At 39.9% G+C, this 11,473-nt stretch overlaps 1 protein-coding gene and 1 pseudogene across 7 annotated transcripts in view; both read left to right on the top strand.

Moving 5' to 3' along the window:
• Window positions 1-11,473, top strand: part of ADD3 (adducin 3) — a 126,995-nt gene that overhangs the window by 6,102 nt on the left and 109,420 nt on the right. Inside the window, exon 1 of one of the 6 annotated variants that reach the window (XM_033183245.1) lies at window positions 4,247-4,343. The exons of the other annotated variants lie outside the window; for them this stretch is intronic. The gene's annotated coding sequence lies outside the window, so the exon portion shown is untranslated. Of the gene's footprint in view, window positions 1-4,246; window positions 4,344-11,473 lie in introns of those variants that run through there. 6 annotated transcript variants of the gene reach the window in all.
• On the top strand, window positions 389-1,078 carry LOC117067149 (annotated as a pseudogene). Its single transcript, XR_004430625.1, has one exon. The product of XR_004430625.1 is annotated as a 60S ribosomal protein L19-like (transcript).

The raw sequence follows: 11,473 nt of genomic DNA, 5'->3' as shown, positions 1-11,473 counted from the left end.
GAAAAAAACTTTAAATATCTAATCGAGTGCTGTTCTTCCTTTTAAACAAAGACCTATTTGAAATTATTTAAACCCAATTTAAAATTAGACAGTCATAGATTGTCATGTCACTGAGATTCAAAATGAGTACCTTAATACATTGTGTCTTTGTTAATACTCTATAGTTTGAACTCGGGGTCCATGCCAGAGTATTTATAGGTGAGATTGTTATGAGGTCTTTCAGGTTCTGCCAGAGATTCAATTCTCTTGGCCAAATGCCAAGATAGTCTCAAATTTTTACTGTAATTTTTTTTACTGTAATGGATTGTATATATCAAGAATCCTCTCTAAAACATACAGGTTAGAAGTCTTTCCTTGGCTGTTGCTTGAAAAAAAAAGGCTGTTGCCTTTCGCTGCTGCGGCCGCAGCCATGAGTATGCTCAGGCTTCAGAAGAGGCTCGCCTCTAGTGTCCTCCGCTGTGGCAAGAAGAAGGTCTGGTTAGACCCCAGTGAGACCAATGAAATCGCCAATGCCAACTCCTGTCAGCAGATCCGAAAGCTGATCAAAGATGGGCTGATCATCCGCAAGCCTGTGACAGTCCATTCCCGGGCGCGATGTCGGAAAAATATCTTGGCCCGCCGCAAGGGCAGGCACATGGGCATAGGTAAGCGGAAGGGTACAGCCAATGCCCGAATGCCAGAGAAGGTCACGTGGATGAGGAGAATGAGGATTCTGCGCCGGCTGCTCAGAAGATACCGTGATAGTCTAAGAAGATTGATCGCCACATGTATCACAGCCTGTACCTGAAGGTGAAGGGGAATGTGTTCAAAAACAAGCGTATTCTCATGGAACACATCCACAAGCTGAAGGCAGACAAGGCCCGCAAGAAGCTCCTGGCTGACCAGGCTGAGGCCCGCAGGTCTAAGACCAAGGAAGCACGCAAGCGCCCTGAAGAGCGCCTCCAGGCCAAGAAGGAGGAGATCATCAAGACTTTGTCCAAGGAGGAAGAGACCAAGAAATAAAAGCTCCCCCTTTGTCTGTACATATTGGCCTCTGTGATTACATAGATCAGCCATTAAAATAAAACAAGCCTTTATCTGCAAAAAAAGAAAAACAAAAGGCTGTTATCCCTTAGATGAGTATAATTATTTTTTATTCTAGCAGTAGCTAATTATGGACATGTGTGTATGTATATGTATGTCAAACCATGCTACTTGAGGGATTCTCTTTCTTTTAGGTAAAGTTAGAAATTATTCACCTAGTGTATTAATATTTATTGAGTACCAACAGTATGCATAGAGTAATACCTTTATGTGGGAAAAAAAGTGTTGGAGAAAAACGGTTTGTGGATCTTTTATTTATTTCATGTGTATTTTAATGTTGCTGAATATCTGGACCAGTCTGAAAGTTCAAAATTGAATTAATTGCACAGTTGAAAACATGTTAAATATTTAAAAAGTACTGTTCAACTTAAAGTATTAGATGGTAGCACAGATAATGAGAATCAGAGCCCCTTGTTTCCTTAAACAGTTTTTGGTTGAGTATGTTTGAAAAGCTGCATTAAAAATCCCTTTCAGGCTTCTAGGACATTACTTAACTGCACTGAAGGAATAAATTTAGAGTATCCTAGAAACCTTAGAAGGAATGTGGCTTTCAGAGTTGTCTAGCATAATCCAAATAATAGTAGCATGATTACCAAAAGGTATAAAATGGATGAAACCTATCTTTGATTTTAAAAGGCTTACTGTTCTTGTAAGTTTATTTCTTGAAGATAATATTGCTTAGTTTAACTCTGCTAAAAGCTGAACCGTTCTTGTACAAGATGTATAGACTTTGGCATATGTTTATCTTTTTTTTTTTCTTTTTTTGTATTTTTGAGACAGCTCTCACTATGTTGCCCAGGCTGGTCTCGAACTCCTGGGCTCAAGCTATCCTCCCACCTCAGCCTCCCAGGTAGCTGGGACTACAGGCATGAGCCACAGGCCTTGTTTATATCTTTAAGATAAGGTTAGATCTAAATTGAACCTTTACTTGATGTCAGACTGATCTGCATCAGCACCATATGTTACGTTTACTTTTTTTTTTTCTTTCAATGAAAATGGGCCTGAGGAGATAGGTTTGTACGCAGTACATTAACTGTCATTTAAGATGACTGTCTCTTCAAACAAGGCTATGGTTTTTTTTGTTTTTTTTTGTTTTGAGATGGAGTCTCTCTCTGTCATCCAGGCAGGAGGGCAGTGGTGTGATCTCGGCTCACTGCAGCCTCTACCTTCTGGGTTCAAGTGATTGTTCTGCCTCAGCCTTCTGAGTAGCTGGGATTACAGGTGCCCGCCACCACACCCAGCTCATTTTTGTATTTTTAGTAGAGATGGGGTTTCGCCATGTTGGCCAGGCTGGTCTTGAACTCCTGACCCTCAGGTGATCCTCCCCGGTCGGCTACCCAAAGTGCTGGGATTACAGCTGTGAGCCACTGCACCCGGCCAAGGCTATGGTTTTAATCTAGGGTTATGAAACTCATTTTTTCTGCAGTGGGCATATGCGATTTCCCTAACTTTTTAAAGGTAAAAACAGTGTACCTCTTACTTTGCCTTTCTATTTTTTTTTTTTTTTGAGACAGAGTTTTTTACTATTGTTGCCCAGGCTGGAGTGCAATGGAGCGTTTCTCAGCTCACCACAACCTCTGCCTCCCGGGTTCAAGCTATTCTCCTGCCTCAGCCTTCCTATCTGGGATTACAGGCATACGCCCCCACGCCTGATTAATTTTGTATTTGTAGTAGAGATGGGGTTTCTCCATGTTGGTCAGGCTGGTCTCGATCTCCCGACCTTAGGTGATCCACCTGCCTCGGCCTCCCAAAGTGCTGGGATTACAGGCGTGAGCCATCACACATGGCCTTCTTTTACAGTTTTTATTGTCAGAGTTGAGTTCACTTTCCTAAGGGAAGGTAGAATTTTTTTTTGAGACGGAGTCTCGCAGTGTCGCCAGGCTAGAGTGCAGTGGCGTGATCTCTGCTCAGTGCAACCTCCAACTCCCTGGCTCAAGTGATTCTCCTGCCTCAACTTCCCGAGTAGCTGGGATTACAGGCATGCGCCACCATGCCCAGATGATTTTTTGTATTTTTAGTAGAGATGGGGTTTCACCATGTTGGCCAGGATGGGAAGGTAGAATTTTTAAGGTGAATTCTGATTGCTTAAAATTTTAGCTTTCAACTGGAGGCTGCACTAAAAGGAATTTTTTTCTTTCTCCACAACTGTCGGCTTGTTACTTTTCAAATAAAGATCTTCAGAATAGAAGTGTGACAAACCTTACTCAACATTTAATTATTGGAAGCTATTATTTATTAAAGTACACATTATCAATGTAGAAATTCATTGCTTTAAAAATACTTGTTTTTTTGCAAAACTAGATCAGTGATTTTCATATTACAATGTTTGATTTTTTTTTTAAGTGGGCATCACATTTATTTTCAGTTAAAAACGCTGAAAGTAATACATCCTTTACTTCATCTGTCATGGTGAATGTTGATAATGATAAAATCATAGTTCTCTAAGCACTTTGCCATCATTAAATACCTTAGTAAAACATGCGATAGACCGAGGGTCTAGTCACTAGCCACAAAATGGCTGTCATAGCAGAATGTAATAGGGAGGGAACATTTTATGCCTGAATAAGAACAGTGTATTTGCTTGAGATAGTAATAACCTCTGAGAAGCTGATTAATTGGTAATCACTTAAGTTAGATGATTTTATATTGTTTGATGTCTTGTAATCTAAACGTCCCTGTGCTCTTCTAGAGTGTCTGCCTTGACCAGTCAGCATTTCAGGAGGGATTATGACTATCAGTTAAGTGCTTTGAAGAGAGAACCCCTGCTTTGTGTCACACCTGAATGTAACAGAACATACTTCTTGGGGCTGTTTAATTTGGGCTCAAAGGGAAGAGTGCCATCTACTGAATGGCCAGCATTAAGTTGAGCAGCTCCTGTTTTCCTTACAGAACTCTCAGCCAATTCCTGGAGAAACCAGGCCCAGCTTCATTTGGAGGATTTGACAGGATCTTAATACCAAGTGGAATTGTTGCCTGCTTAATTTTAATTATGCTTCCCAGCAGGAGGCCTAAACACATGATGATGAACTAATTCAGTACTTGTTGGAATGCATGGGAAAAGAGAAACCTTAAGAAGTTGTTGGGTCTTATATTAAAAACAGCTGAGTAGTGGTGAAATTAAGTGGTAAAGAAAATTATTTTAATGAGAGAAGTCTTTCAATAGCAGGTCTGGTTGGTTATTGATGGCTCCTGCAGACAATAATGATGTTCAAATCTGCTTGGACTTAGAATCAGCAAACAAATCATTTGCCTAACTGGAGGTAAGGGTTTTAAGAATACTTGAATACTTCGATTTTTTTTTTCTCCTGCCCTTTTTGTCTCATTTTCTAAGGCAATGATTCCTACTTGAGTAAATTCTCTGTTTCAAAGTAGATTTTGTTGTTTTGGTGTATGGTAGTGGTTTCCTGGTTTTTGTTTGTTTTTTCTTTCCCTGTTTTCCAAAATCTTTCTGTAGTAGCAGCCATGGGTAGAACTGGAGGTAGTATGGCTGGGCGTGGTGGCTCACGCCTCTAATCCCAGCACTTTGGGAGGCCGAGGCTGGTGGATCACGAGGTCAAGAGATCGAGACCATCCTGGGCAACATGGTGAAACCCTGTCTCTACTAAAAATACAAAAATTAGCTGGGCGTTGTGGCGGACATCTGTAGTCCCAGCTACTTGGGAGGCTGAGGCAGGAGAATCACTTGAACCGCGGAGGTTGTAGTGAGCTGATATCGTGCCACTGTGCTCCAGCCTGGCGACAGAGCCAGTCTCTGTCTCAAAAAAAAAAAAAAAAAAAAAACTGGAGGTAGTAGAACTAGTTATAGGTCAGTTGGAGATTTAAGATATCTGGAATAGGCTTGTCAAAGCTAGACAAGAAAGAACTTTGAAAATATGAATTGAAAGAAAGCTTCGAAATTGTTGCTATAAAAATACACTTGATTGTTATATATTTATATCTATTATATATAATTACTTAATTAGTAACTATTTTTATTAGCCTTTAAAACCTGCCAAGGATCATTTTAAGCACTCCACAATAAATTATCCAAAGTTTAGTGAAGTAACTTGCCCAAGATCATACTGTTAATAAAGGACAGAGCCAAGATTTGAGGTCAGGGCTAATACCCTTAAGCACTGTGCTATACTGCTGATGTATTTATGTTTATTTTTGTTGGCGGCTGCACAGAAGAGTTGAACCAAGATTAGAATGATATTTCTGCCTTGGCTGGAAAATACTCATGCTGGGGTTCTTGGTTTTTTTTGTTGTTGTTGTTGTTTTTAAGAGAGTGGTAAAATGGGTAAATAGGATTGAGATTTCACTAGAATCAGGACGTATACATGAGATGAACTCCCAGATGTTTTCTATTTGATTTTGTCTATGTTAACTTTTGTTCCTTCTGCTTTATTTATTTATTTATTTATTTATTTTTTTTTTGAGGCGGAGTCTCGCTCTGTCGCCCGGACTGGAGTGCAGTGGCCGGATCTCAGCTCACTGCAAGCTCCGCCTCCCGGGTTTACGCCATTCTCCTGCCTCAGCCTCCCGAGTAGCTGGGACTACAGGCGCCCGCCACCTCACCCGGCTAGTTTTTGTATTTTTAGTAGAGACGGGGTTTCACTGTGTTAGCCAGGATGGTCTCGATCTCCTGACCTCGTGATCCGCCCGTCTCGGCCTCCCAAAGTGCTGGGATTACAGGCTTGAGCCACCGCGCCCGGCCCCTTCTGCTATATTTAAAACCACAAGAAAAGTTTATTAGTGAAACATGAAGTGAATTGTTTCACACTGGGGCATGTGCTTAAAATATACCCTTCGTGGGAGGAGTTACTGAAGAGTTTTTTGACTGGGTTTATTTTTTGTAGGAGAGTGGGGATTTTTTTTTATATATATATAATGTATGTATATTGCTTCCTCCTAAATATTTTTAGGTGGTAGTACTTTTCAATATGGCAATAATAATCCATGTCCATAGTACAATAAAATTAAACCATGTGCCAGCCTGAGGTCCTGGGGAAACCTCAACTTTTTGTGCATACCAAGTACGTTCTGTATACTGAATAAGTACCACACCTTACATGTACGTACTAAAACTTCATTGAATCCATGTATTCTTTAAATTAAGGGATATTTAATACCTGACTACTATTATGAGTAATGGTCTAGTTTGTTAACATGTTTTGACCATAAAAGGTATCTTATTTAAAAAGGTTGGGGATCATTATTTTGGTATAACCAAAAGCTTCTAAAATTGCAGTTCAGTGATGGTTGTGCTGTGTATTCTTCACCCTTAGGGCTTCCGCCCTTCTCCTTTATCTTAGGAATTATACTTTAATGTGTGTCTTCCAGAAAATCCCCATAGGCTGAGATACATCACTCATTGAGACTCTGACTTTCCAGTCAAACATAGGAATGGTCAGCAATAACTAAGACAATGCAAAAGATGTTGCTTGCCAGTGTGTGATGAATGCCAGATGACAGATACAGAAAACAAATGCTACAGGTCAACTGGTCAAGAAAAGAGATGGAGTGGGCTGGGCGCGGTGGCTCACACCTGTAATCCCAGCACTTTGGGAGGCCGAGGTGGGCGAATCCCTCGAGGGTCAGGAGTTCAAGACTAACATGGCCAACATGGTGAAACCCCGTCTCTACTAAAAATACAAAAATTAGCCAGGCGTGGTGGCAGGCGCCTGTAATCCCAGCTACTTGGGAGGAGGCTGAGGCAGGAGAATTGCTTGAACCTGGGAGTCGGAGGTTGCAGTGAGCTGAGATCGTGCCATTGCGCTCCAGCCTGGATGACAAGAGTGAGGCTTCATCTCAAAAAAAAGAAAAGAAAAAGAAAAAAGAGATGGAGTGGTCAGAAAAGGCCTCACGGGAAAGAACAAGGATGGACCTTGAAGGAGTTAAGATTTCATTAAGTGGAGAAGATGGAAAGGATTTTGGCCAAAAATTACTGTCCATGAAAATTATTCTTTTTTCTGTAGCACAATGGGGGATAGTTTATAATAGTGGTTCACAGTATCTTGCCACACTATAAGGCATTTAATTTAATGGCTACGGCGAAGACTTATTTGTAACGGTGCCAAGGACTGGCCTCCCTAGGAAATACATTAGAATATGGCAGGAGTGAGGGGAGGGGATGGAGTGGCGGTAGTGGTCACATGTAGACTTTTAACAGTGCTCCCTCTTAACTCCATATGAAAATTACTGGTTTTATAGGAATATCCGTATACTTCTGTTTTGAAGGCAGTAATGCTTAGGAAAGTTAGTATTAACAGAAAGACTTTAGGAATTCTCATCATTCCCAACACTAGACAAGGAAGGCCTCATTTTGGGGAAGAGGCGTACGTTTTTAAAAATCTGTACTTGTCTATCATTTACTTTGTTTGCCTAATGCTAGAGCATATTCTGTCAATGTCTGTTATATAACTTTTAAATCTAATATGTGGATGATGGATGGATAGAGTTGATATGAGATACGACCATTTTACTTAAAATTTTTGTAAAATAACATTGTTTTCAGATTTTAGAAGGTTTGTTCTAAAGTGTCTCAGTTCTCTCACTCAGACTTGTCATGTTTATCCCTCACTATTTGAAAAATACTTAGTGTAACTCTATTAAAGACGTTTCGAGCAAGTAACTTTCTGTTTTCTTTAGTTTTCTTTTATATAAAATACGTGAGCGATTGGGATAAAGCATTTTTTAAAGATTCATCTGTGCTTGAAGGTGCTGTGATTACGCTTCTGAAGAAGCTGAATTCACCAGTTTGTAGGTTTACTTGGAGAGTGGCCAAGAAACCTGATTGTACTGTGTGAAGATCCTGGGAATGGGGCTAATAGAAGATTGAAGACCATGAAAGTCCTTGGCTCTATGTATATGTGGCACTTAAGAGAAGGACATCATTACCCCAGGAGCTTGTCAACTCCCAGTGTTTGTTTCAGCTGTCCGGAAGCTGAGAGGCTTTGGCAAAGGACAGATTCTTTCCAAAATACGTGAAATGAGCAGGAATAGCAACTTTTCCTAAAGCAAACTGTAGAAACATTGTGGTATCTTTTTCTATAAATGCTTTCCACTCTCATCTGGACTTTGTTAGATGTAGTAATACTAGTTCCTCATAAATATTTGTGACCTGTTTAGCCCTTATTTTTTTGAGCAGCTCAGTGCATCCTTTATTCATTTATTCATTCAACAAATATTTATTGAGCAATTATTATGTGTCAGGTTCTGTTCTAAGTGCTGGGAATTTGGCAATACGCAAAACAGACAAACCCTCCTGCCCTAATGGAGTTTATATTCTTGGGAGTAAATAGAAATAAAGTATATGTCATGTTAGTGATAAATGTTATGGAGCAATATGGAGCAGGGAAGGAAGACTAAGGGAGTGTTTGGGGGTAATTGCAGACTTAAATAGCAGCCAGGAAAGGTCCTCACAGAGAAGGTGACCTGTGGACAAAACCTTGAAGAAGGTGAGAGAGCATGCATGTGGATGTCTGGGGGGAAGAACGTTGCAGGCAGAGGAAGCAAGAAGCCAAAGGCCCCGAGGCCCAAGCATAACTGGCATGGATGAAGCAGAATGAGGTGGGGGTAATGGGAATCCACTGGATAACTTCAAACAGGGGTGTCGCACAATCTGACATACGTTTTAAAGGGTTTCTTTTGGCTGTGTTTTGAGACTAGACCATAGTGAGCAAGTGTAGATACAGGGAGACTACTTAGGAGGCCAATGGAATACTCTTGGTGAGAGATGTATCTGGTAGAGGTGGTGAGAATTGATTGGATTCTGGATATATTTTAAAGATAGAATCAATAGGATTTTTTAACTAGAATATGGGGGTATATGTTGAGAGAGAGGAATCAAACTTGACACCAAGGTTTTGGGCCTAGGCAAAACTCCAAGGAGGAGCAGTTTGGAGAATGGGAGAGAGTAAGAGTTCAATTTGAGTCATTCATTTGAAATGTCTATTAGACATTTGGAAGTTGCTATGAGGAGAGATCAGTGCATAATTATCAGCTGACTATATAAACTTGGGAGTTGTCATTTTCCTTTTTTTTTTTTTTTTCTTGAGACAGAGTCTCCCTCTGTCGCCCAGGCTGGAGTGCAGTGGCGCCATCTCAGCTCACTGCAAGCTCTGCCTCCCGGGTTCACGGGTTCACGCCATTCTCCTGCCTCAGCCTCCCAAGTAGCTGCAACTACAGGCACGCGCCGCCACGCCCGGCTAATTTTTTTTTCTTGTATTTTTAGTAGAGACGGGGTTTCACTGTGTTGGCCAGGATGGTCTCGATCTCCTGACCTCGTGATCTGCCCACCTCGGCCTCCCAAAGTGCTGGGATTACAGGTGTGAGCCACTGTGCCCGGCCCCTTCTCCATTTTTTAAATGGATGCATGTTTAATCCCTTTGATAACTAGAATAAGCTTTTGCTCTAATGCGGGTTTGAGGTATTTCTATGTATCTTTATGCTTTGAAGGGATTTAATTTATCTTATAAAACCTTGAATTTACTTTAACTGCTAAGGACACTTAGTCCTAAAGGAAACCGTTTTCTCTAGGGATTGAACAATTTTATTTTAATCAAAATGTGAAAATAAAAATAGTGTTGTTACTGCCCTTTAAAAATGGAACAATCTGGCTGTTCCTCAGAGTTAACGTGGTTAAAAATGGTAACAGTTTATGATCCAGCACTTCTCATAGGTATATACCCAAGAGAATTGGAAACGTGTTCCCACAAAAAACTTGTATGCCAGTGACCATATCAACATTATTCGTAATAACCAAAAAATGGAAACAGCCCATATGCCTATCAACTGACAAATGCATAGACAAATGCGGTGTCCGTACAGCGGGATATTATGCAGTCATAAAAAGGAATGAAGTACTGATGCATTTTATATTATAAATGAATGTTGAAAACATGCTAAATAAAAAAGCCAGATACACAAGGCCGCATATTATATGGTTCCACTTACATGAAATGTCTAGAGTAGACATTTACAGAGACAGAAAGGAGATTAGTGGTTGTCAGGAGCTGCAGGAAGGGGGAAATGGGGAGTGGCAGCTTAATGGGTACTAGGTTTCCTTTTGAAAAGGAAAGGTGATGAAAAAGTTCTGGAACTAGATAGTGGTGATGGTTGTGCAACATTGTGAATATACTGAAAACCACTGAAATGTACAATTATTAGTAAATTTTATGGTATGTGAATTATGTCTCAAGTTTTTAAAAATACAAGGAAAAAAATCTGTACGTGCACATTCAGATGTATAAAAGAATAACTAAAATAACTTATGTGGACCTTATTTCTAAAACAGAACTGTTTTCCCAGTAGAAAGTTGGGTGAAACAAGAATTACCGCACTCAACCTAGTTTAGCCTGCTTTGCTTAAAGAGGCCGGGTTAAGATGCTTTTCTTGTCCAGGTAGAAATCAGGAGGTGGTTTGTGATCCTATACTTGATAACTAATGGGTGGGCCTAATTTTTTTTAACACTTGATTTTGTGGAGGATGATCTAGAGAAGCTGAAGAAGCCTCTATGATGATCCTTTCCATGGGTTTCAGAGAGTAGGAACTGTCTTTTGAATAAGTTTATTAGGTGTTAAACAATACAGATGGTCTACTTTTTTCTCCATATCTATAATTTTAAAATATGAAATAATTCCCTATTTTTTTTTTTTTTAGCCAATCCAAAGTTATATTTACCTTCATAAAAAAACAGAACCATTAAAGAGGATGGTACTGGGTTGGCTAAAAGAATTTCTAAATTACCTTTCATATACCACTTACCCTAAAGTTATTTTTTTGAGATATAATTCACATACCATAAAATTCACCTCCTAATTTTATTTTGGATATATATATATATAAATTTTATTAGAATGAAAACTTGTAGAAAAGAGTGGTCCATATTATTTGAATGGCTGCCATATTCATAGCTTGATAAGTTTTTTCAGTATTTTAAGGGAAGCATATGTGAACCTGACAAAAACCTTAGTGGTGAAGATAGACATTTTTGTAAGTTAACAGACTCCAACACAAACCTGAGAACTATACTATAGCAACAATTCAAAGGAAGTACAGGTGGGCACAGAGAAGGGAAATACCTCACTGAGGAGAAAACAATTCAGGGAGGAGAGTGGCATTTGACTTGAGCTTTAGAGGATCCAGTAGCATTTCAGCTGTTGGGGAGGAGGGTAAATTATAGGCCATAATACTAGAATATGCAAAGCCATGTAAGTCTGTGGGATGGATATGATGGGAGAGGAAGGCGGAATGGTGAGGTTGAGAGGACCAGATCATGCAGGCTCTGGGTGCTACTTTAAGAAATTTAAATTTTATTCTGTGGCACCTCTTTCAGTTGATAAGAAGCATAATCAAATGTGTCTGAGATTTAGTGGTGTGAAGAAGGTCACTACGGAGAGAGTGTGTT

This window comes from Trachypithecus francoisi, unplaced genomic scaffold (assembly GCF_009764315.1).
Source record: "Trachypithecus francoisi isolate TF-2019V2 unplaced genomic scaffold, Tfra_2.0 Contig01579, whole genome shotgun sequence".
In the NCBI taxonomy this organism is placed as follows: Eukaryota; Metazoa; Chordata; class Mammalia; order Primates; family Cercopithecidae; genus Trachypithecus; species Trachypithecus francoisi.
Note: the sequence above shows the minus strand (reverse complement) of the source record. Positions and strands in the feature narration are given on the sequence as shown.